A 22,235-nucleotide genomic window follows, 5' to 3' on the forward strand; every position below is an offset into this window, starting at 1 on the left:
CAACCAACGGTGTGTGTCTCAAAAACATTAGCTGCTATTTATTTTTCAGTGTGCTAACACATAAATAGGTGGCTCTCCATTCAGAACAAAGCAAGTTTTTTGTTTAGATCTGAGATGCTTATCAAGCTAATCTTCTCATCAATTGGACCAGAACAATCATGGTTCTAAAATACACAGTTACTCTAATTTTATCTAATTTGTGTCAAAAATAAGCAAAGACATTAAAATTTGTATTCAAGGACAGATTCCTATGTGGGAATCATCCATTGTAAGTTATTTATTAAATACCTACATATCCCTGGCACAGGTGCTAAGCACTGGGTCTAAGACACAGTTCCTATCCTTGGGTAATTACAATAGGGATGGTTAAGTATTATTATAAGTGCAAGTACATGGAGCAAGGAATGTGCCTAAGGATAGCCTTATCTTGGGGTCACAGAGAATGTTTGGAGGATGTGACACTTAAAATATAACTGAAGGACAAAGGGGGTTAGCCAAATGATGCATGAGATGCGGACTAAGTTATGGGGTGAGAAGAGGATGAGGAAGTATTCCAGATGAAGAAACTAGCTGTGAAAAGACCTAGAGGTAAGAGTTCAGGCAAATTTTGAAAATAAATGTAGTTCAATATGGCAGGACCAGAGTGATTGGTGGTGTGAGAAGTGAGATAGACTGGAGTCACATTATGAATTCAGACTCTTTCTCAAGGACAGTCGTGAGTTACATAATCAGATTTGTGTGTTAGAAATCTAGCTGTTGGGTGGAAAATGGATTAGAGAGGTCCACTGATTGATTGCATTGTTAGCCCTATTGCTTACTGCTCCGTGCATCCACACCGTGACCTCATAGTGAGCCAAATGTATTTCTCCACCTTTTGACTTTAGGCCAGAACATGTGACTTGTTTTGGCCAATACCATGTGGGTAGAAGCAATCATGTGCCATTTCTAAGCCTAGGCCTTAAGAGACCATGGGTATTTCCTCTTGCTCTTTTGTACCTCTGTCTTTGCCATGAGAAGAATGTTCCCTGGCCAGTTCACTGGGTCCCGGAGGAAGAGAGGAGACAAATGGAGCAGAACCACTCCAGCTATTAGAGCCTAAAGCATAGCCAACTCAGTTGTCCCACAAACACATAAGAGAGAAATTAATGTTTTTGTTTTTGTCTTTAGGGGATGTTGAGATTCTTCAGTCTGCAGCATCATTGTGGCAAGTGCTAACTAAGAGAAGGCTACACTCAACACAGAGTGGTGTATTAAGAGACTGCTGTAGCTGAAGGAGAAACTTATAGTCACCTGAACCAAGGTAATGAGGATGGGGACAGAGAAAAACAGATACAAAAGATATGAGAAAACAGAACTGCTATGATATAGTAGGTATAGAGAGGAGTTACTTACGGAAGTCCCCTGAGGTTCTTCCTTGGATAATTATTCACTGAGATGAGAACACAGAGGGAGGATGATGTGTTTAGTTATGTTGAATTTGAGGCACTTGTGAGATGTCCAAGAGGAGAGGTCCAGTAGACATGGACCTAGAGCTTGGGAAAGACCTCAGTGGGGCCGTAAATGAACATACAGGTGGTCATCCAAAGCTATGGGTCTGGACAAAGCCCCTTAGGGAAAAAGTATAGAGCAAAAATGTGGAGGATAGAATTCTAAGGAAGCTGCATTCAAGGACAGAAGAACAAGAGTCTTCAAAGAAGACCAAGGAAAAGTAGCCAAAGAGAAGAAGAAATACCCAGGGAGCGTAGTGTCTGGGAGCAAAGAATAAGAGGGCTCTAAAAAAGGAGGGTGTGGTCAATTGTGCAGAAAACTGGTGAAGAAAGAAGTAAAGAATTTATAAGGAAACACAAAAAAATCTACCTAATTTCCAAAGAAAGGAAAGAGATTTTTGCCCAAGAAAGTCAACAATGCCCTAACCCCAAGATCAGATGCTGAGATTCATGGAGATGTTCAAAAAGTGAGCAAAAGCAAGATTCAGGGCACTTTGGGACATCATCCTTTCCTGGTTCCTCTGGGTGAGTGGTGCCTTGGAGAAGAACTTTGGTTTCCCTGCAGCAGGTTACCATGTCATCCATGCCACTCTACCAAGAGGCCTTGGCAAGCCTGACAAGTCCAGGAGAAGCAGTGTCTGATAGATGCCAGGGCTGTCCACAGTCCCTCCGACTCATTTCCCATTGACTGGGGTGAATTTTCTCAATCCGTTGGAAGTCTCTAATCGATCCAGCCTGGCTTCTGCTGTCGGGACCCATCGTGACGCCTGCTTTCAACACATAGTGGTCTCTTTCCCCTTGTGTTCTGGATTCTGAGTTCTATAGACCAGGTAGGGGCTGAAATATCAATAACCCTCAGAGGCAGGGCAGGAGGATATGCTGGAGAGGGGGGAGAATGTGAGTGTGTTGAGGCGTGAAAGCCTTGCACGGCTCACATGCAACCACATATGGCCACAGTGCCCAGCACAGGATCTCCTGGGGCTCTCAAACAATGACCACATTTATGACCTCAGCAATTGCTCAGGTTGAGGAACACCAGAAGTTTGTTTTCCTCTTCAATTGGAACTGACATTTCCCCACGATTGTATTACTTTGAAATCAAGGAATTGCTGCTCAGATAGTTCATAAATTTATTTCTGTTCCACCTTGTAGCATTTATTACATAGACAGATCAGCCAAAGAATATGGCCTTTCTGCTTTTAATTTCCTGCTTTATTGCAGTCACTTTTAAGATAGGGTCGTGTGGTTGGTAGGGTGACAGTGGCACACAGGCAGAGGTAAAGGTGTGACTGAGTAGAAAGAGGCATCCTGTTGCTCTCTGGGACTCCATTTGTTTTCTACTCCATCCAGTCCCCTGGAAGAAGTAGATGCTTGAAAAAGATATCAAGCATCCGGGGGAAGCAGATGCAGAGGGGAAACTGGTGGAGGCCAACCCAGAAGAATTAGAGTAGCCATTCTCTCCCCTCTCCACCCCCTGCAGCCATCTTTGAGGGCAGGTGTGGAAAGGATTATTGGTTAGAGGCATTCTGGGACTTTGGGCAGCTGAAGTTTGTGAATCCTCATGTGCCTATGTTGGGGGGGATAGTGTGAGAGAAAAAGGTTTATTTGCTGTACAAACATTTACCTACTAGTGGCAGACTTTGGGTGAGAGCCTGACGACTCAACATTGAATTGTCCCTGTCCTCCAGAAGCTGCCAGACACGTGAGGTCACTGAGCTGAGAGCCAGGACAGGGTGGGCCCAGGGGGCCATGAGAGCTCCAGGGAGAGCTTCCTGGAGGAAGAAGAGGCCTTCTGCTTGGAAGGCCCCTTTGATGTGAGATAATTGCCCTCTAAGTTGTTAGACTCTGGTTGCTGAATAGGGAAGAAGGCAGGGGTGCAGGGCCAAAGTCCACTCCAAGAATGACAGTTGTATATTTGGTAGGTCAGCAGGGTGGTGAAGAGTTCTCCTGTGTTGATATCTCTCATTTGCTGGTTCTGTGGCCATAACCTTTTTGTGGCTCTATTTCTTTAATGTAAACAGTATGTAAAGATGACTTGCCTTATAGGGTTGCTGAAGGGACTGAGAAAAATCCATGTAAAGGTTGAGGATGGTGCTTGTCAACCAGTAAGTACTAGCTCTTACCAGGCAGGACCGGATGCTGTATATGGGTTTCAGAGGGGACCTGGAGAGCAAGGAACCCAGGGCCTGCACCACCTTTGTCTGTTGGGCCCTATTCACACAGGATAGGTGGTTGACCCCATTAGAATCAGCTCGAGAGTTAATGTACAACTACTTTAAATGGAAAAAGGAGAGCAAAGTTTTTCATCTATTGTATACCTTATTCAGGGTTTAAATACAAGCCAAGCTGTAATCTTCATTCGTTTCCTTGTGAAATGAATGTCAAGGAGCATGGTCTACTTCTCCCAATGGAGAGAATGAAACCTCACATTGGTTAAATAACTCATCCCCAATCCCATACTGAGATTATTGAAGAGTAGGGACCTGAACTCTGATCCTCTAAACCAGAGGCTCAGGCCTCCTAATAAATCACCAGTCCCCCTATCATCTATTACCCAGCCAGATCTGCCCTCCACCATTGCTGAACTGCTCACACAAGGTGGAATGATATCATGGAGCAAGTCACGGCTCAGAAACAGAAAATGTTGCCTCAGGCATTTTCTTGGATGTTTGATTTTAATATCAAAGCTGGTTCTGACCATAAGGAGCAAATACCAACTGACTGACTCTCTTAGATTTCTCGGACAGCAGAGAATGGAGGCTAGAAGCAAACTAGCCTTAAAGGGCCAGCAGAAGGGGGACAGGGGCACCCGGTGACTTTTATTGGTGTGAGTGGGAACTTGACTCAGCAGTCTAAATCTGCTCTGCTGTTCACCCAAAGGAACACTGTGGCTTACAATTACAGAAAATCAGTAGCTAGAATTATTAATAATAGCAAAAGAAACTGTTTGCACAGCAAGTAATTCATGGTAATGTTTTGTAACTGATAGTCATTTCTATTATTTAAACACTAATTAATTCATGGACTCAGCAATGTATTGACTTTACTTACAGTGTAATGACAGCCCTCCTAGCTTAAAACCATTCCTTAAAACCAATAGGCTCCTTTAGATGATTAAAATGCACTGTTTATTTCTTCTAGTTGTGGGTGTTTATAGGGCTGCACCTTCTGAGAGAGCCCTGTGGGCAGTTTATATAAAAATGACCATTCATAAGCTCTGGTTCTTCTGAAGAACCAATGTGATGCTTTTATTACCAGTAGAATTCCCAGAACATCTCTTGGTAGTTTGTTCAAAAGTCTCCTGTTGTTGGCTTCATTTGGCCCATCTGTAAAGTGAGAAGAGTGGATTCTGTGAATGCAGCTGCCATTTTGCAGCAATGACTGGCTTTTCTGCAGACCAGTTTCACAGGCAAGTCCCTCCACCTCCTCAGGCCCACAGGTCTTCTCTCTAGGCTGCAAAATGAGGGAGATGGAAGTGGTCAGCCTCATAAGTTCTCGAAGGTGTAAGTTTGAATAAGTTAAGAGAATCAGTGAATATGCTCTCTTGCAGGTACATTGAAGGTTCTTGCTGCTGGAAAGGGAAAAAACAGAGAAAGATTCATGGGCCAGTGTCACTAGAGGATTCACTGCCGACAGACATGAGCAGCCTGTTCAGTTTAGTTTCTCTGCATCTTCCTGAAGGCTGAGTTTTACTATTTGACTCCTATCCACTTAAACAACAGGCTGCACATAAAATAAAATCTATTGAATCTCAACTGAGGCTCCAGGCTGGTATTTTATAGAAAATATTCCAGAATATTTTTCCAAGTTTATTTACAAGATGGGAGTCTTTACATTCCATTTATCAGACATATTAATTTTGTTTTTGGTTTTGTCTCAGGCAGACAAGAGAAGGCATTCATAAACTGTCAGGCGTCACCTCACAAGGTCAGAGCTGAAATTCCCATTTAGAAAAAATCAACTCTATGGCTAAAATGAGCAAATCAGAGAACTCGAGATGCTGGCGAGGATGTGGAGAAACGGGCACCCTCCTGCACTGTTGGTGGGAATGTAAACTGGTACAGCCCCTCTGGAAAACAGTGTGGAGCTTCCTCAGGAAACTAACAATAGAACTCCCTTATGACCCAGCAATAGCACTGCTAGGAATTTACCCAAGGGATACAGAAATGCTGAGGCATAGGAGCACATGGACCCCAATGTTCATAGCAGCACTCTCCACAATAGCTAAAACATGGAAAGAGCCTAAGTGTCCATCAACAGATGAATGGATCAAGAAGATGTGGTTTATCTATACCATGGAATACTACATGGCAATGAGAAACAATGAAATCTGGCCATGTGTAGCAACATGGATGGACCTTGAGGGTGTTATGCTGAGCGAAATAAGTCAGGCAGAGAAGGACAAATATCATATGTTTGCACGTATAGGAGGATTAGGAGGAACTTGACGGAGGAACAAGGGGGAGAAGAAGGGCGGAAATGGTGGGGGAAAGGGAGAGAGGCAAACCATGAGAGACTCTTGAATGCTGACAAAAACTGAGGACTGATGGATGTGGGGGGGAGGGGGGGATGGGCATGAAGGAGGGCACTTTGGGGATGAGCACTGAGTGTTATGTAGAAACTAATTTGACAATAAACTATTTGTAAAAAAAAAAAAAAAAAAAAAAAGAAAAAATCAACTCTAGAATGCAAATATGTTATACTGTTACTGGTGGCTTGTGGCTGTGAAAGTCAGTTGGTTTTGGCCACCTTGAGAGATGATGATCATGGATTAAAGTTCTTGTAATTCCATTAGCTTCATTCTGTTTTATAGTTTCATACCATAGTCCTAACTTCACTCAGCTCTTACAAATGTGTGTTACTGGTTGTAAGAAGCATTTATTCTAAACTGAAGCTTGGTACTTCTTCTTCATCTTGGACCTACAGATGTTGAGCACTTTCCTGAATCATAACTGGAAAGGTTAAATCTCTCGGCACAAGAAGACTTGTCTGCCTGGTTGAATCCTGACTTTCAGATGGCATACCCCAGTTCAATGGCTCTCCTACAATTCTACGAAGCAAGTCTAATATCTGGCCTAAACCTCCCCATGCACTTCTTTTCCAAGCCTTGAGTAAGCTATCATGAGCCTTGCCAATCCATTCTGAGATGTGGCCATGGACAGTACCTCTTAGGATGTTATACAATATTTGGAAAAGGTCAAACAAGTAGACATGGTCAAATTTTCAATAAGGAAATTGTCAGAGAACCAAAGGACTACCCCAAAAAGTTAACTTTGGACTTTCCCTTTGCTGGAGTTCATTAAGAAATTATGTGGATGAAAGCAACTAAGCTTTGGGGCTCCTGGGTGGCTCAGTAGGTTGGGTGTCTGACTTCGGCTCAGGTCATGATCTCGTGGTTCATGGGTTCAAGCTCCGCATCAGGCTCTGTGCTGACAGCTCAGAGCCTGGAGCCTCCTTCAGATTCTGTGTCTCCCTCTCTCTCTGCTCTTCCTCCACTTGCACTCTCTCTCTCTCTCTCTCTCTCTCAAGAATAAATGAACATTTTGGGGCGCCTGGGTGGCTTAGTCGGTTAAGCGTCCGACTTTCGCTTGGGTCATGATCTCGTGGTTCGTGGGTTCGAGCCCCGCGTCGGGCTCTGTGCTGACAGCCAGCTCAGAGCCTGGAGCCTGTTTCAGAGTCTGTGTCTCCCTCTCTCTCTGACCCTCCCCTGCTCACGCTGTCTCTCTCTCTCTCTCTCTCTCTCCTAGAAATAAAAAAAAAAAAAAAGAATAAATGAACATTTTAAAAAGTCTTTAAAAAAATAAAGCAACTAAGATCTTCTTTTTTAATAAAATGAAAATAATGAAGAGGGACATGCCATAGACTTTAAAATATACTATTAAGCTGAAAAATAAAATAAATAAGCATTTTGGTACAACTAGAAAAATACACATATTAAGAAGATATAACCCAGATATAGACCTTGAGATTTATAATTGATTTATAATAAAGGAAGAATTACAAATTCAACAAATGGATTTGGGGAAATTTGATGTTTGAGGTGGAAAAGAATTAACTTAGATATTCCTCCCATAGTATTTAATAAAATAATTTCAAATGAGTGAGATAGATGAAGAAGTATATATATATATATATATATATACACTTAAAATATCATAAGAAATTGTAAAAAGATATTCCTGTGACATCTATATAGGCAAGGACTTTTTAAACATGAAAATAATAGGGCAAGTTCAAATAGATTTGACTAAATAAAAATTTAAAACACCTGTATATATGTAAAAACAATCACTGTTGATATTCAAGGACAAACTATGAAAAAATGCTTATCAAATAAGGGATTCATATGACAGCGCATCGGTTTTTAAATCTCCCAGAATTCCCACAGAAAGATGAAGCAGTCAGATAGCACAAACTTAAAAAGCCACAGGCAACATTTCCAACAAGTCCAAGTGACAACTTATCTCCCAGAAACCCTAAAACACAAGTAGGCAGAGCAAGCCACCAATAGCTTCAAGATTTGCAGGGTATTAGCAGGTGTATCAGAGGATGCAGAAGGAGGGAGGCAAGGCTGACAGAAGTACAGCAAACCAACTTGAGAACAGCAGCTGAATCTAGGAGGGGGTTTGCTCAATCCAATAGTGGGGAGTGAAACGGAGTCTGGGATGAGGTCTTGAGGGGCCTCACAGCAGTCTTGACACTGCCAATCCTTCAAAGCTACCACTCAGAGCTTTTCTTTGGGAAAGTTCTCAATAGTTACACAGGTTGTGGCAATTTTTGTATTGTTATTCTGATACTGTTGTGTGTGTGAGATGGGATAAAGCAAATGAGTACTTATGGAATGTTCCACCATCTCCTACATCCTTGAGAACCAGGATGTTGGCATGGAGGAAAAGAGATAAAGATGTACTACAGAGGAGGTTGAGTAAGTAAAAGTCTTACAGCCCTGAAATTGAATTGGAAGGATCAGTATGAACTCATGAGGTGTGTGCATGTAGAATATGACATGTGTGGTCCTAAGAATACCACCGTGTGCAAAACCATTCAATAAAAGCCACAAGGGTTATGGCAAAAATGGGAATAAGGGTACAACACTCAAAAACATCACCAGTGACTTTTTTAAAAAAGGGTAGACATTTAGCAAAGATGGTAGCACAATTCTATACATGTTAAATGGGTAAGAAATACATAAATACACTAAATATGACACTATGCCTTGATCAAGACCTGAAGGTTGCTTGTGGAAGGGGACATCGGAAGGGTGTGATGAAAGCTTACTTGAAATTGGGTAGAAAGTTGCAATACCAGCTGTGTGTGGGCGGCTGCTCATTATCCTCTGTTGGGCAATGGTGTCGAACACCACAGTGCCGAGATCTTTTGTAGCCTTAAATCCTGGCTCATGGTTTTCTGCCTTTGAGATGGAGGCCCTTTGAGCATTGCATTTATAATAGATCCTTGTTTCATCACCATCGAGAATGTTACCCGATGCACAGCTTCTTCGGTTAGCTTCTGTGTCACTGCTGGAAATTCTTTTGCTGCTTTCTAGTCTGTACTTGTAGCTTCACCTGACAGCTGAAAACGCTGGAAATTGGACATATTCGAAACCGCCAAGGCAGCCACTCAGCACAGCAAAAGATGCTACTTCTGCAGGATTTGGCAATTTGGGTTTAAGGCCCTTGTGCATAGATGTGCTTTCTCTTTGTCTGCTGGAAAGATTAGTCCTGATTGTTTTTTACACTGTTTTGTGTCTTCTTAAGCAGCGTGGATCAGCTGGGTGCAGTTTTCTGCCTTCACCCAATATTTCTCCTGCATGAAATCACCCCATAGCCGAACACAAAATTTGTGTTAGGCTCAAATTGTTCCTTAATATACAATCGTGTTTGAACAAGTTTACATTTTCAGAACAAGCATTATAGCAGAACTGACTGTATGTAGGTTTTTTTCCCCATTAACTCCTTAGGTCTGTCCACTGAAAGGACTAAAAACAGTGACTAATATTGTAGCAAATTAGCACTGAGCATTGCAGGCATTATAAGAAATCAGGGCTTCTTGGAAGAAGGGCTGGTTTTGGGTCTGGGGCAGGTGTATAAGTTGAACTTCATCATCCCGGATAGTGGGAAAGGTATCAAAGACTACTAGCACCATGCCCAAAGGTTTCAGGATCCAAAGAAGAAACTCCCACTTCCCAAAGATGGGACAGTTTGTATTTTAATAAAGGTAATAATTATAGAAATATATTTAAATCCATCAAATATGTTTAGAGCCATAGGTTTCTAATGACATCAGAAAAAAATTTTAATTGATCATTGTTGAAGGATGAAAATCATTTATTCATTGTCTTGAAAGCTAATACATAAAGACAAAGAATCAAGCATTTTGCTTGCCTTCATGAACGACCCCACTGGGTAACCAAACTGTAGATGAGAGGAAACATCTCTTTGTGGAAGTATTCCAACAATAAATGAAAAAGAAATGATAGAACATCACCATTTTGGCACCCCAGTGAATGAATGGATCTAGGCATTAACCATCAACAGCTGCTAACATCACAAAAAGCAGACATGCAGACATTACGTGCCTCCTGATGAAAAACACACCACCATCTATAATCTTGCCAAAGGGATCAAACTTAAGCCTAATCAAGCCTTTGGATCCTGCTACTAATTTGCAGGAAATACAGTGCTCACTGGAACATATTAAACTGTTCCTTGAATATGCAATCAGCAAAATCCAGACTGTGGGAAAGTTGACAGGTTAAAAGGCTCAGGATCTCAAACAGAAAATTTATAAAAAATAAGGAGGCTGTGGAATTTGTAGATTAAAAATGATTTTAAAGACATACCACAGTTTTAGAAATTGGCAGTGCTAAATTATAGTGTTTTAAGGGATGCACTTTTTAGTGAGAAAGCTATCAGGAAACACACGGACGTGGTTGCTGGAAGAATTGGGAGAGTCAGTAATTAAGCAAAGCTAGAGAAAATAGCAGAAACTGTTCCCTGTGCAGCTGGGGGTATGGATTGAGTCTCATGCTCAGTATATGCCTTTATGGCTGTGGTTTTCCTAATCAGCTTGTCTCAGATGGTGCTTAGGTTTGCCTCTCTAGCTGGATTGGTGTCCCCTGTGTTAGCAGCCAGGGGGCCTCCCACCCGACAGGGCCTGAGTGGTCCTCTCCAGGCTGAGCACTTGCCATCCTCCTGTGGGCTGAGGCAGTTTCCTGGGAGCAGCAGAGTCACTACTTGATCCCCACATCTCCTCCCTAAGATTGAATATTCAGCCTTTGCTTTTCGCCTTCCTCCATCCAGGAAAACAGAAAGCAAAAACAAATGCTGGGCCTGAGTCATTCTCCTCACCGTCCCTGCAAGAGCCCGTGCGTTCTATTTGGCTGTTTCAGGACAACCCAATTAGATCACGACTGTTAATCAGAGTAATGAAGAGAGAAGGAAACTGAGAAAAGGGAAGGAGGGGAGGAAGGCGGCAGAGCAGAGGCAGTCATGGAAGGCCATGGGCGCTGCCCCCCTCCCTGCTCTGATGTTTTATTCAGGCTATTTGCAAATGAGCCAGTGGAAACAGCATTAACAATAAATGAGGTGCAGGAGGCTGTGGAGAGGAGGGAGGGAGGGTTGAGCGCCACTCCTCACCAGCCAGGCTCAGGGGCACCCTGTCTTACCCACCAACATGGGCCCTTCTTCCTTCTCAGTGGCTTTACCTGTTCACTCACCTGTACTCAGGCCTTCTGAAAAGAGTCATATCCCATTTAACAAACAATATGAAGAAGTCCAGAGATTTTTCTAGCACACAAGAGCCAACCTAACAGGCAAAGTCAATATGTCATTGCCTTGAGGGCAGAAACCTTTACTCTCGGCCTCAGCATTGAAGTTGTCACAACCCAAAGGATCTGTTCGGTAATTGCTCCACTTGATTAAAGCAGCTAATACTTGATTTGTGCTTTACAATTAACCAAGCACTTTGGCATGCATTGTCAAGTGTTTCTATAATGACTCTGTAAAGTAGCAGTTCGACCAATTGTATAAAGAAACTGAGCAAGATTCCTCAGGACCTGAAAACCACTAAAGAATTCAGGTGTTTCATCAGTTTTTTCCTCTGGAAGATTTCCATGAGCTCAAATCCTCCCATCAACTAACTCACATAGACTTGTGTAATCCTTTCCTCCCATCCAGCAAATGTGTACCGAGTATCTCTGTGGGCCAGGCACTGAGCAGGCAGAGGACAGGAGGTCCCATGGCTGAAGAGTCCTGCTGTTTTATTCTATAGGCTCTTAGGCTACTCATCTTCCTCTTGATATGGATTCTGATTCTACTATGATTAGTACGTCCTGTTAAAAAATAACAATAGCCATCATTCATTATGCCCTCACTAAGAGCCAAGCACTGTGGTCAACGGTTTACCAAATCTATTTCATTTAAACATGTAAGCCTAGAGCTCATACTTTTAAATGATATGCTGTAACACGTAATTTTCTCTTACAAAGGACAAAGTTTTACTTTTCCACATTGACTCCCTAACCTTTTATAGCCTCACTGAGATCCACCTACCAGTAGAAAGACACTATCCATCTATCTGACCTGGCAGCATGATTCTGCCAAAACACACATACCTCCATTTCATTGCGCTTTGCTTTATTGCGCTTCATAGATATTGTGGGCTTTTTGTTTTGCTTTGTTTCATTTTGTTTCATTTTTATAAACTGAAGGCTTGCAGCAACCGTGCATCAAGCAAGTTTATCAGCACCATTTGCCAACAGCATTTGTCACTCCGTGTCTCTGTGTCACATTTTGATAATTCTCACATTTCAAGCTTCTCATTATTATTATATTTGTTTAATATATATGCATACATATATATATGTGTGTTCAGTAAGAATGACTTGTTGAAAGCTCAGATGATGGTTAGCATTTTTTAGCAATAAAATATTTTTAATTAAGGTGTATACATTGTTTTTCTAGACAATGCTATTGCACATTTTTAATGGCTACAGTATAGTGTAAATATAACTTGTAGATGCACTGGGAAACCAAAAAATCCATTTAATTCACTTTATTGCAATATTTGCTTTATAGTGGAGGCCTGGAACCAAACACGCAATATATCCCAGGTGTGTCGGTATATCTCTTACACTGTGTTTCCTCTTCAGGCCCGTCAGCACTCTGAGTAAGGGGCTTTTCAGCAAAGAGGGATAAAGGAAGACCAGGTTTCCTTCTAAGAAAAAAGCCTCCCCTGGCATTGGGTTCCTGTTGGCTAGACCAGTGATACCTTGGAAACTTTGCTTAAAATGACCCCTCTTTCTAAGGTCATCCAAAATATCCCCTAATATCCCAAGAAGGCATAAAGGAAGGAAGTGATCTCTATCAAAGAGAACTGAGGCTCAAGAAGGTGACGGCTGACCTGAGCCTTGCTCTTGAGCATGTGGTCCTCACTGCGGCAGCCTGGGCACCAAGCTCCAGTCCAACCTACTCAATCCGAGCCTGGACTTCAACAACCACATAATTGGAATACACCTGAAAATTAGCGTATGTGGGGAGGCAGTGCAGTGTGGCTCAGTATTTCTCAAGGTGTGGTCCCCACAGACCGGCAGCATTGGCCTCACCTGGAAGCTTGCTGGAAATACAGATTCTTGGGCACCACCCTAGACCAACTGAATCAGAAATATTGACAATGGGGTCCAGTCATCTGTGTTTATTAAGCCTGCCAAATAATCCTGGTGCACGCTAAAGTTTGAGAACCATTGGTTTATACAATTCCTTTGTCCAGCCCTGGCTCCCTTCCTTCTTATACATCATTTAGGCTGCAATTTTGGCCGACACGTGGGGAATGGAAGGAAGGGCTTGTGTGTTTGGTTTTCCCTTCTCCATTTTATTACCCTGGGGATGGTTCTAAAAACCTCAAACTTCTGAACAAAACCTTTTCTGCTTGTACTTTAATCTATCATTTGCATTGCCAATAATGTGGGAGGAAAAGAAGTTCCTGGATACAAGTGCTTTATTGTATCTGCTCAGAAGCAAGCTTAGAAGTGGGAGGCTCAGGTTTCCCAGCCCAAGAATAAGTGAGGCTTTGGGGTCACAAGGAAGAAGGGCTCTTATAGTCACAGACTGGGGTGTGTATGGGCATGGACATAGCAACACTGGCACAAGCAGAGCCAGACTGGGGGAGTGTCTACATAGACCGAAGAGACAAGAGAATATGAATATCCCCCAAATCAGAGAACTGCTGGTTGTCAGAGAACAATCTAGTTTACCCCCTAACTCTGATCAGTACCTTGTCTACATCTCTCCAGACCCTGGACCTCTATTTCTTTGGTCTGGGGAGGTGCTGACACCCCTAGCTGATATTAAAGGAAAGAGAGTGATAACATCCATTGATTTTTTTTCAGCAAGTCTTTTTTGAGATTGGCCCATGTGCCAGGCACAATGCCAAGTACACAAAGACAGACACTATTCCTGGTTTCACAGGATGTACGTTCTAGTGGAAGAACTGGGCACCAATCTCTCAATTAATTGTATAATTACAGCTCGTGAGCATGGCAGGGGAGTGTGTCACAGGGACTTGCCCCTAGGGATGGGGTTTGAGGCAGAGTCTAAAGGTGTTTACTAGGTAAAGGTCAGTGTTGTGGTGGTGAGAATAGTACAGGCAAAGGCACAGCACATAAGCTGAAACAGAACATGGCAAGTTTGAAGCTCAGACAGAAAACCCAAGGAAGAGACTCAGACCATGGCAGAGGGAGGCACAGCATCAGATGACACAGGAGTGGTGGGCAGTTTATAAAGCTTTTGGTCTTTATCCTCAAAGCGATGGGGAGCCTTTGAAGGATTTCAAGTAGAAGGGTATCAGGGACAGGATCACAAGTCATCACCCTAACTCTGGCTGTGCCAGGGAGAGGGGAGTGCAGATGGCAGGAGGGTACACCAGTTATGAAGTTAGTAGACTGGTCCAGGGGGTCCTGCCGAGAGCTGAGGGTGGGGGTGGGGAGAAGAGCACAGAGTAGGGAGACGTAGATGAAATGCACACTCCTTGGGCATGGATAGCACATGTGGTCAGAGTGGGAAAATGCATCAAGGTCACTAGACAAGGGCTGCGTGTGGTATGGGGGCTGGAATGGGAATAGGTAGAGTGGATCAGCTACAAGTGTAGAAGCGATGTGCCCAGGAAGGACAAGTGATATAACTAGAACAGTCTTCGGTGAATAAAACCCACTTAGTGTTTAATTAAAGCAGGTGTCCAAACTGATATCAGGTATTCATGGTGGTCTCCTGTGTTGACTAGGGTCCCTTCGTCCTAATGGAATCTCTGGGCTTTGTTCACTCATGCCTCTGCCGCAGGTGGAAACAGAGGAGAAGGGATGGGGTAGGGCGCTAGGTCACCGTGTCATGTGTATCTGGTGGAGAGATGGGCACCAAGTGTCCTCACCTGTCTACTTGGAGTGCCTGTTTATTGTGACTATTTAGCTTACAGAACAGCAATCGCCTCCCTGAAGGGGAGGGTTGCCTAGAAATGCAGTAATTTACATCTCCGGCAACTTTCTACAACCATCTCTCAATGAATTAGTCAAACCATCAAGGCATCAAAATTGGTTCCTCTGATCCTTTCATCTTCCAGGTTGTTTGCCTTTAAAGTTCAAAATGGAACTGAAGAGCATTTATACCAATGAGACATTTCTGTGAGCCTCGGGGAAGGGGTCTTTGATAAATAAACACTAGAGAATTACAGAAAATGAACCCAGCTATTGGAGGTTTGTTTAAGGCAGGTTTGCAGGGATTTATACTGTCTTTTGGAAAAGTGTGTTGGCAGCAGGCACCACTGGAGGTTGCGTGTGTGGAAAAGGGTATCAAGACCATGATAAAATTTTAATTGTATATTTGATCTGTTTCAGGGTGAAGATTCCAGCTAGATTTAGTCTAGATTGGGTTGGGTCAGGGATCAAACAGTACGCTCAGAAGAGATGACTGAAGAGAAGTTAATAAAGGGCTAGCACAGGATAGTGAAGCACCCAGGCTAACTGGAAAGCTCTAACACCCCAAGGCATGAAAGGGGAAGGAGAGTGGTTGGTTTTTCCTATAGCTGTAGGACTATCCTGAATCCACAGAGAAATGAAGCTGCTGCCAGCCACAGCCCAGCAGGCAGGGAGCCTGGGGAATAAAGCCACAAACCTCTCTTCTTGCAGGTGCTTCTCATCAGTACATCGAAAGCAGAAACCAATGAACAAGGGACTGCGACTCAGTTCGCACAGGCAGTCTCCCTGGGCACAAAGCAGGGCCAGAAAGGTGAAGAATGGATGAGCAGGGACAACAGAGACAACCCAGCACATAAGCTGAGAGGCTGAGTCAGATTTGCATATTTGTGTGGGTCAATATATTTACTAAAATCTATGAATTTCACTGCCAAAGCTCTTCTGGGTTCATGATGATATAGTTAATCCCACATTTGAGAATGTTAAACCAGGAAATAACAGAAAACACCTGCTGGCCCAGGATGTGCCTGACGTGAGGTGGGGTGGGGTGGGAACTGTATTGAACAACACTCTCCATTGTTTCCTCAGTTTCCCCTCTGAAGGAGACAGGGCTTGCATTATTGATGGAATCAAAAAGATAAGCTTGGGGATGGCGTATTTCCATCCTGCTTGTTGTTTGTCCAGCAAATCACATTTCCTCTGTAAAGCTTGAGATTTATCTCAAGTGTGTGGACCAGACGTAAGCAGACATCAAAGCTACCCTTGGACAAAACCCTCTGTGATCCTGGCTCACTTTGATCAGCTCTTCCCCGAATGTAGTCATAACACACAGACCATTCCGGGACACTTTCCTCTGGGCCCTGTTTTATTTCCCTCCATGGAGCATACTCGCAACAGACCTTGCTCCTTGTCTTTTCCCTGACTTTTCCTACTTTCTCTTCACTGACACTTGCTAAGTGCGAGTCAGGGAACCCCTGAGCGCCCCAAAAGAGAGGGACACTCTCTCAGACACTGTCCTCTGCTGGAAACTGTTGGGATTGTTCAAGTCTTCAGTGAGGGTTGTGTGCCAGTTCTGAGCTGAAGTGCCTGAGCCTCCCTCCTGGGTTGGGCATCTACAGCTGCTACGTAGATAATGTATTATGTTCCTAGAATGTCCCCCTCATGAACAACCTAGGTGCGGGTAAACATTTTAATATGATGCAGGAAGATCTTTTTCATGACCTGGTATAGAAAAGGATTTTTTTTTTCTTAAATAGTTTATTGTCAAGTTGGTTTCCATATAACACCCAGTGCTCATCCCAACAAGTGCCCTCCCTCCTCCATGCCCATCACCCCCCTTCCTCTCTCTCCCACCCCCATCAGCCCTCAGTTTGTCCTCAGTATTCAAGAGTCTCATGGTTTGCCTCCCACCCTCTCCCCAACTATTTTCCCCTTCTCCTCTCCCATGGTCCTCCGTTAAGTTCTTCCTAATCCACCTATACGTGCAAACATATGGTATCTGTCCTTCTCTGCCTGACTTATTTCGCCTTTAGAAAAGGCTTTCTAAACAAGGCACAAAAATACATGAAAGACCGATAAATTTGACCATTTTGAAAACAAGAACTTCTCTATGACAGAAGACCCCATAAACAAAATTAAGGGGAAAAAAAGGAGGACATACTTGCAGCAAAGGGTCAGTGTCTAGAACATATAAAGAACTTCTACAGATCAAATAAAAACCACAAAATAATCCAGTAGAAAAATATGTTAAAGGCATAAAATTCTAATTCACAGAAATATACATGTAAAATATAAGTGTAAAATTTTTTTGAAATAAAAAAGGTAAAATATAAATAAAAAGGAAATATAAATGTCCCCAAAATGTGTGACCAAAATGCTCCATATCAGAAAATGGAAATTCAGACATAAGGGATTTTTTTTTTTACCCACTATATTGGAAAAAGTCAAAAAGGAAAAAAAAATTTTTTCATGCTGTATCAGTGGGATTGTAAGCTGGTATAATCATTTTGCAGAGCAATGAGTTGGCAATATCAAAGTGAAAAATGTTCAGGGCACCTGGGTGGCTCAGTCAGTTAAGCATCCAACTTCAGCCATGTCATGATCTTGCCAGTTAGTGAGTTCCACCCCCTCATCCGGCTCTCTGCTGTCAGCACAGAGCCCGCTTCAGATCCTCGGTATCCCTCTCTCTCTGACCCTCCCCTACGCACACTCTCTCTCTGTCTCTCTCAAAATTAAACATTTTTATGAAGTTAAAAATGTTCATATGCTATGAGTCGTGATCCAGCTTCTCCATATCTCCCCCAGAAAAACAATTATCCATGTACTCATAAGGAAGGTTCGAGAATGTTTGTGGCAGCTTTGTTTGCAATACCAACAAGTCAGAAATAACTTAAATGACCACCAAAATGGGGTTGGCTAAATAAAATGTAGCTCATCCATACCACACACATATGCTATATCTGTATAGCAGTTTTTAAGAATGTACTATCTGGAGTGACATTGAAGGATCTTCAAGACCTATTGTGGTGTGAACAAAAATCAAGCTGTAATATGATACTTGATATGATAGCATATATAAATACACCCATGCACATTAAACACTATTATTTTTTTTCTATGGGTATAGATACCACGGGTTGATCGATGCATGGTAAAATGTATAGAAGATGACACATCAAACTGATGCTGTGAGTCCTCCCTGGGGTGGAGATGAGGGCTGGACATGGTGTTCAAGGAAACATCAGCCTTATCTGTAATGTTTAATATTTTTAAAGGGAGACTATATTCATGTATTACTTGTGTAATTAAAATTTACAAAATCTATTCTTATATTAAAAAGAAGAAAACTCTCCTTAATCTTTATTCATAAAGCTCCTGGAAGGGCCAGGCAATCTTTGAACTATAAGCAAAATGGTGCCTTGGGTGATTTTTCAGGAAACCTGCTAAGTGGAAGGTACTGTGGTTGTCATGGAGATGGCTATCCTCACCACAAACCATCCTATGCTCTATCTACATGTCAGACCATCTCCCATTCGGTGTCATGCTTTTAAATCTTGGCTTACAAACGCAACCATAATAATGCAGTCCCTAACACTTACTGACGGTGTTGGATATTAAAATGTAATATCTTATTTAATCCCTTATTTTCTCCCTCTTTCTGTCTCTCTGTCTTACTCCAACTGAGGTTATGTACCTTTAGAGATGTTAAAGAGCTTGTCCCAGGTTGGCTGACCAATATGTGGTAGAGTTTGTCCTAACCCCAGGGGCTATACTTTCAACCATTTAAACTGTGTTACAAAGTCACAAACATATTTGTAATTTTGTTAATTTCAAATATCAACTTCCTGTCAGGAGCTTTCCTGGGTTTCTCTGCCACTCGAGTCATGGCCACCTGCCGTATTGCTCTGTGACAAAATGACAGCTGGTTCATTCTCGGAGAAAAATCGACCATAGCATAAGGTGTTATTCAAGCCAGTGCAATGAAGAAGCTCAAAGACAAGTACACACTAAAGGAATTACTAAGAGATTAGGAATAATCCTCAATTGCAATACTACTTCAAATATGTTTTAAGTTAATTTTAGGAAGAAAACTAATCAATAATAGCAGAGGGTTAAAGTCTGACAATAATGTAAGCCTTGAAAGATTCTCCTAAGATAAAATGTGCTCTATCCTCTAAATTCTGGATTTTTTAAAAATATCACAATGAAAGGTTTTCCAGTGCTTCCAGGCCTGCTCTCACAGCTGAACCTATCAGGCAAAGAACACAATTGAGCAACATCTGGGGTTACAGAGGTGTGCCTCCGGGCAGAGGTCCCCACAGCAGGGCTCTTGGGATCCCCTTTGGAGAGGAGGCAGGCTTTTGCTGTCGAGAGAGGGGCTTTTGGGAGAGGTTTTGGGAATAACTTCTGAGTGGAGGGGGCAGCAAGTTTATAGACCAGAGCTGTGATTCCTCTTCTTCCAATTAAAACAACAATAATAAATTAATCTCTATTTGGTTTCTTTCTTGAGAACAGGTGTGTCTATGAATAATACATAGATGGGCAGGCCACACATAGATCTGAAGGCCCAGAAGCCTGAAAGCAAATGAGACCCGGAGTGTGAAGATTACACAGATTTTAAGTAGCATCACATAAGCAAGGAAAAACCTGGGAGAGCACAAAACACACTCTGCAAACAATAAGCACATCTAAGCCTCTGGCTATGTACGCAAGCACATCTCCTCTCAGATAATGGTAATTGCAAGTCACTAGGTTCCCATTTGAGGAAGGGGGAGATAAATCAAGAAATGCAATCTAAAAAAAGATTGAAGCATTAGGGTTTTAATGAACGATGTTTCAGGGCAGAGAATTAAGGACATTAAAATCTTCCTCTCTGGGTTAGAACTCCTGCTTCTCAAACTCAGCAGGGACTGGCATAAGAGAAACAGTGTTTGGGGCAGCAGATGCAGGGTGGGATGGGTGTCTGCAGAATTCCTGGGTTCATTCCAAGACTCCACTCCTGGCCTCCAATAGCTTACCTTTGACTGCCTGCCTGCCGAGGCCAAGAAGTGTTGTTTTCATTTGTTAAACATGACATAATGCCATGGCATCGTATGGATTAGGGAGATTAAACACTGTCAAAGCCTTGTGATGCAGGATTCCTAACCAGCAGGGTCTCAGCCTAGAGCTCCCTGGGGGAAACAGGAAGATCTTGAAAAATGTGCCCTAGGCCGCCCTCAAGAGCACGAGGAAGGATCTCCTACTATTTGATTTCATCCTTTGAAGACCTACAGTGTTCCCAGATAAAAAGGGAGCCTTGAACATCACTGACACTCCTCATCTTTCCAGTGAGGAAGTACTGCTGACCAAGGAGGGGTAGTTTGAGGTCTCAACAGCTTTAATGTGCAGGCCTGCTTGTGCACTTGCACGCACACACAAACGCGCGCGCACGCACGCGCACGCACCGCACACACTCACAACGTACATATGCTTCTTATCAGCTCTGTTGTGCAAAGAATTTTCATAGGTAAAGGATTTGGGTTTTTATCTTGTCCAAATCCTTTCAGGTATTGAGATAGGACAAGTCCCTTTAACCTTGCCCCATTTGAAAATGTAAGAAGTGAAATATTATTCCCTGTTCATCCTGAGCCCATAAGTAAAATGGCCCCGCATTTACGAGCAGATGATATTTGGAGCTGTGGCAGAAAGCAGATTAATATGGAACTGAAAACAGACAGATCCCTTAAAAGTCTGCCCACAGTGCAGAATTGGAAATAGATGAACCTCTTTCCCATTACAGCAACAACACCACAAGGCAGGATTTGTTTGCAAGAGAATAAATTGGCAAACAAGCTGGTACTAGGAGGTGGCTCCCACCTTGCTCTGCAGCCTGAGCAGGGCTGAAGAGGAAGGGGAACCCAAGGCAGTGGCAGGCTCCCAGGGAAAGCAGAACAAGGGGCTGCACAGAACACCCCAGCCCGTTCTCTCTGTCCTGATGGCTGGCCTTACAGGTGGAGCCCCCACCCCCCAGCTCCAGGTCAGGTCATTCATGGTTGGAGCCAAAGGTGGGTTGGGTTGGGTTGGTCGGCAGGTAGCTTGCCCTTTATTCTCCCCCTGATGGGATAATTTGTCATGGTGACAGAGGCATTGTGGTGGAGGGATAAAGGGCACACTGACATCTGCGACCCAACTTGGTATTCTGGTTCCGCTGTGTATGCACTGTGTGACCTTAGACAAGGCAGAATATAGGTTGTGCAGAAGGTGGATGAGAGGAGGTGAGGGGAAGGAAGGAGCCCTAGAAAGGGCTACAGAGCCTTAGGGACCAGCAATGCAGTGGCACCTTTATTCTGGGGTGCATACCATGGGTCCTTCCTGGGAAACCCTCACCCTGGCTCCCAAGCCCCAGCCTGCTGGTCTTTGTGAGTCACTTTCTAACATCTCTCTCCTGACACTTCTCCCAGCCCTCATACACACCCATTTAGCACTGCCTGAGGCAAGCCGCCTGGTCACGCAGACCTTTAATAGCGAGTGAAACAGTAGCAGGTGTCAGAACTGAGAGAGGGGAAAAAAAAAATCTCAATCCCCACTGGAGGGCGAAGATCATTTTCCGCATTTCCATTTAAAGGGAGAAGTGAAAAGCATGAAATCACATGCCAGCAGGGAGAAGGAGTTTAAACCAGAATAACCTTGACAGGAGCAGACACCAGCAGCTTCCAGGCACAATTTCCAAAACTGAACTCCTGGGGAGGAAGAGAGCATGCATGCAGGGAAACACAGGTGGAAGTCACCCAGCCTTACAACCTAAGTGCCGACCCTCCACCCAGTGGCCCGCTGGACCTTTCCACTTGGATGTGCCTCATACGCTTAGGCTCACCCTCCCCCACACTCAACCTGTCATCTGCCTTCCAAATCTGCTCCTCCTTTGGGTCTCTTGTCACATGACTCCTACCCAAGTCAGAAGTCTGGGAGTCTCCCAAAACTGTTCTCTCCCTATTCCCCCTGCCCTCCTGAACCACCACCAACTACTCAGCATCTCAGCCCAGCTAGTTCTGTCTCTGCCTCCTTCACGCACATGGCCTCTCTCTGGCTCCAGCATCTCGCCTGACTCTGAGGCAGCCTCCTGCCGACCCCCATGCCACTCTTTCTCTAATCTCGCCTTTATTTTGCTCCTGATAGGACCTGCCTCCTGAAATGCAAATCTAATGATGGAACTTCCCTTCCTAAATCACTTGAGTAGTTTCCCTCCACTATCGGAATAAATTTTAAACTAAGGCTGGTGTACAAGGCATTGCAAGTTTTGCCCCTGT

General features: G+C 43.4%; 1 long non-coding RNA gene across 1 annotated transcript in view; it reads right to left on the minus strand.

The window, feature by feature from the left end:
- The window catches only part of LOC120222241, a 74,252-nt gene that overhangs the window by 4,413 nt on the left and 47,604 nt on the right, over positions 1-22,235 (minus strand). The window contains exon 3 of the long non-coding RNA XR_005525996.1: positions 4,743-4,940. This is a non-coding gene — a long non-coding RNA (uncharacterized LOC120222241). The remainder of the gene's footprint in view (positions 1-4,742; positions 4,941-22,235) is intronic.

This window comes from Hyaena hyaena, unplaced genomic scaffold (genome assembly GCF_003009895.1).
Source record: "Hyaena hyaena isolate Hyena2069 unplaced genomic scaffold, ASM300989v1 scaffold_852, whole genome shotgun sequence".
Lineage (NCBI taxonomy): Eukaryota > Metazoa > Chordata > Mammalia > Carnivora > Hyaenidae > Hyaena > Hyaena hyaena.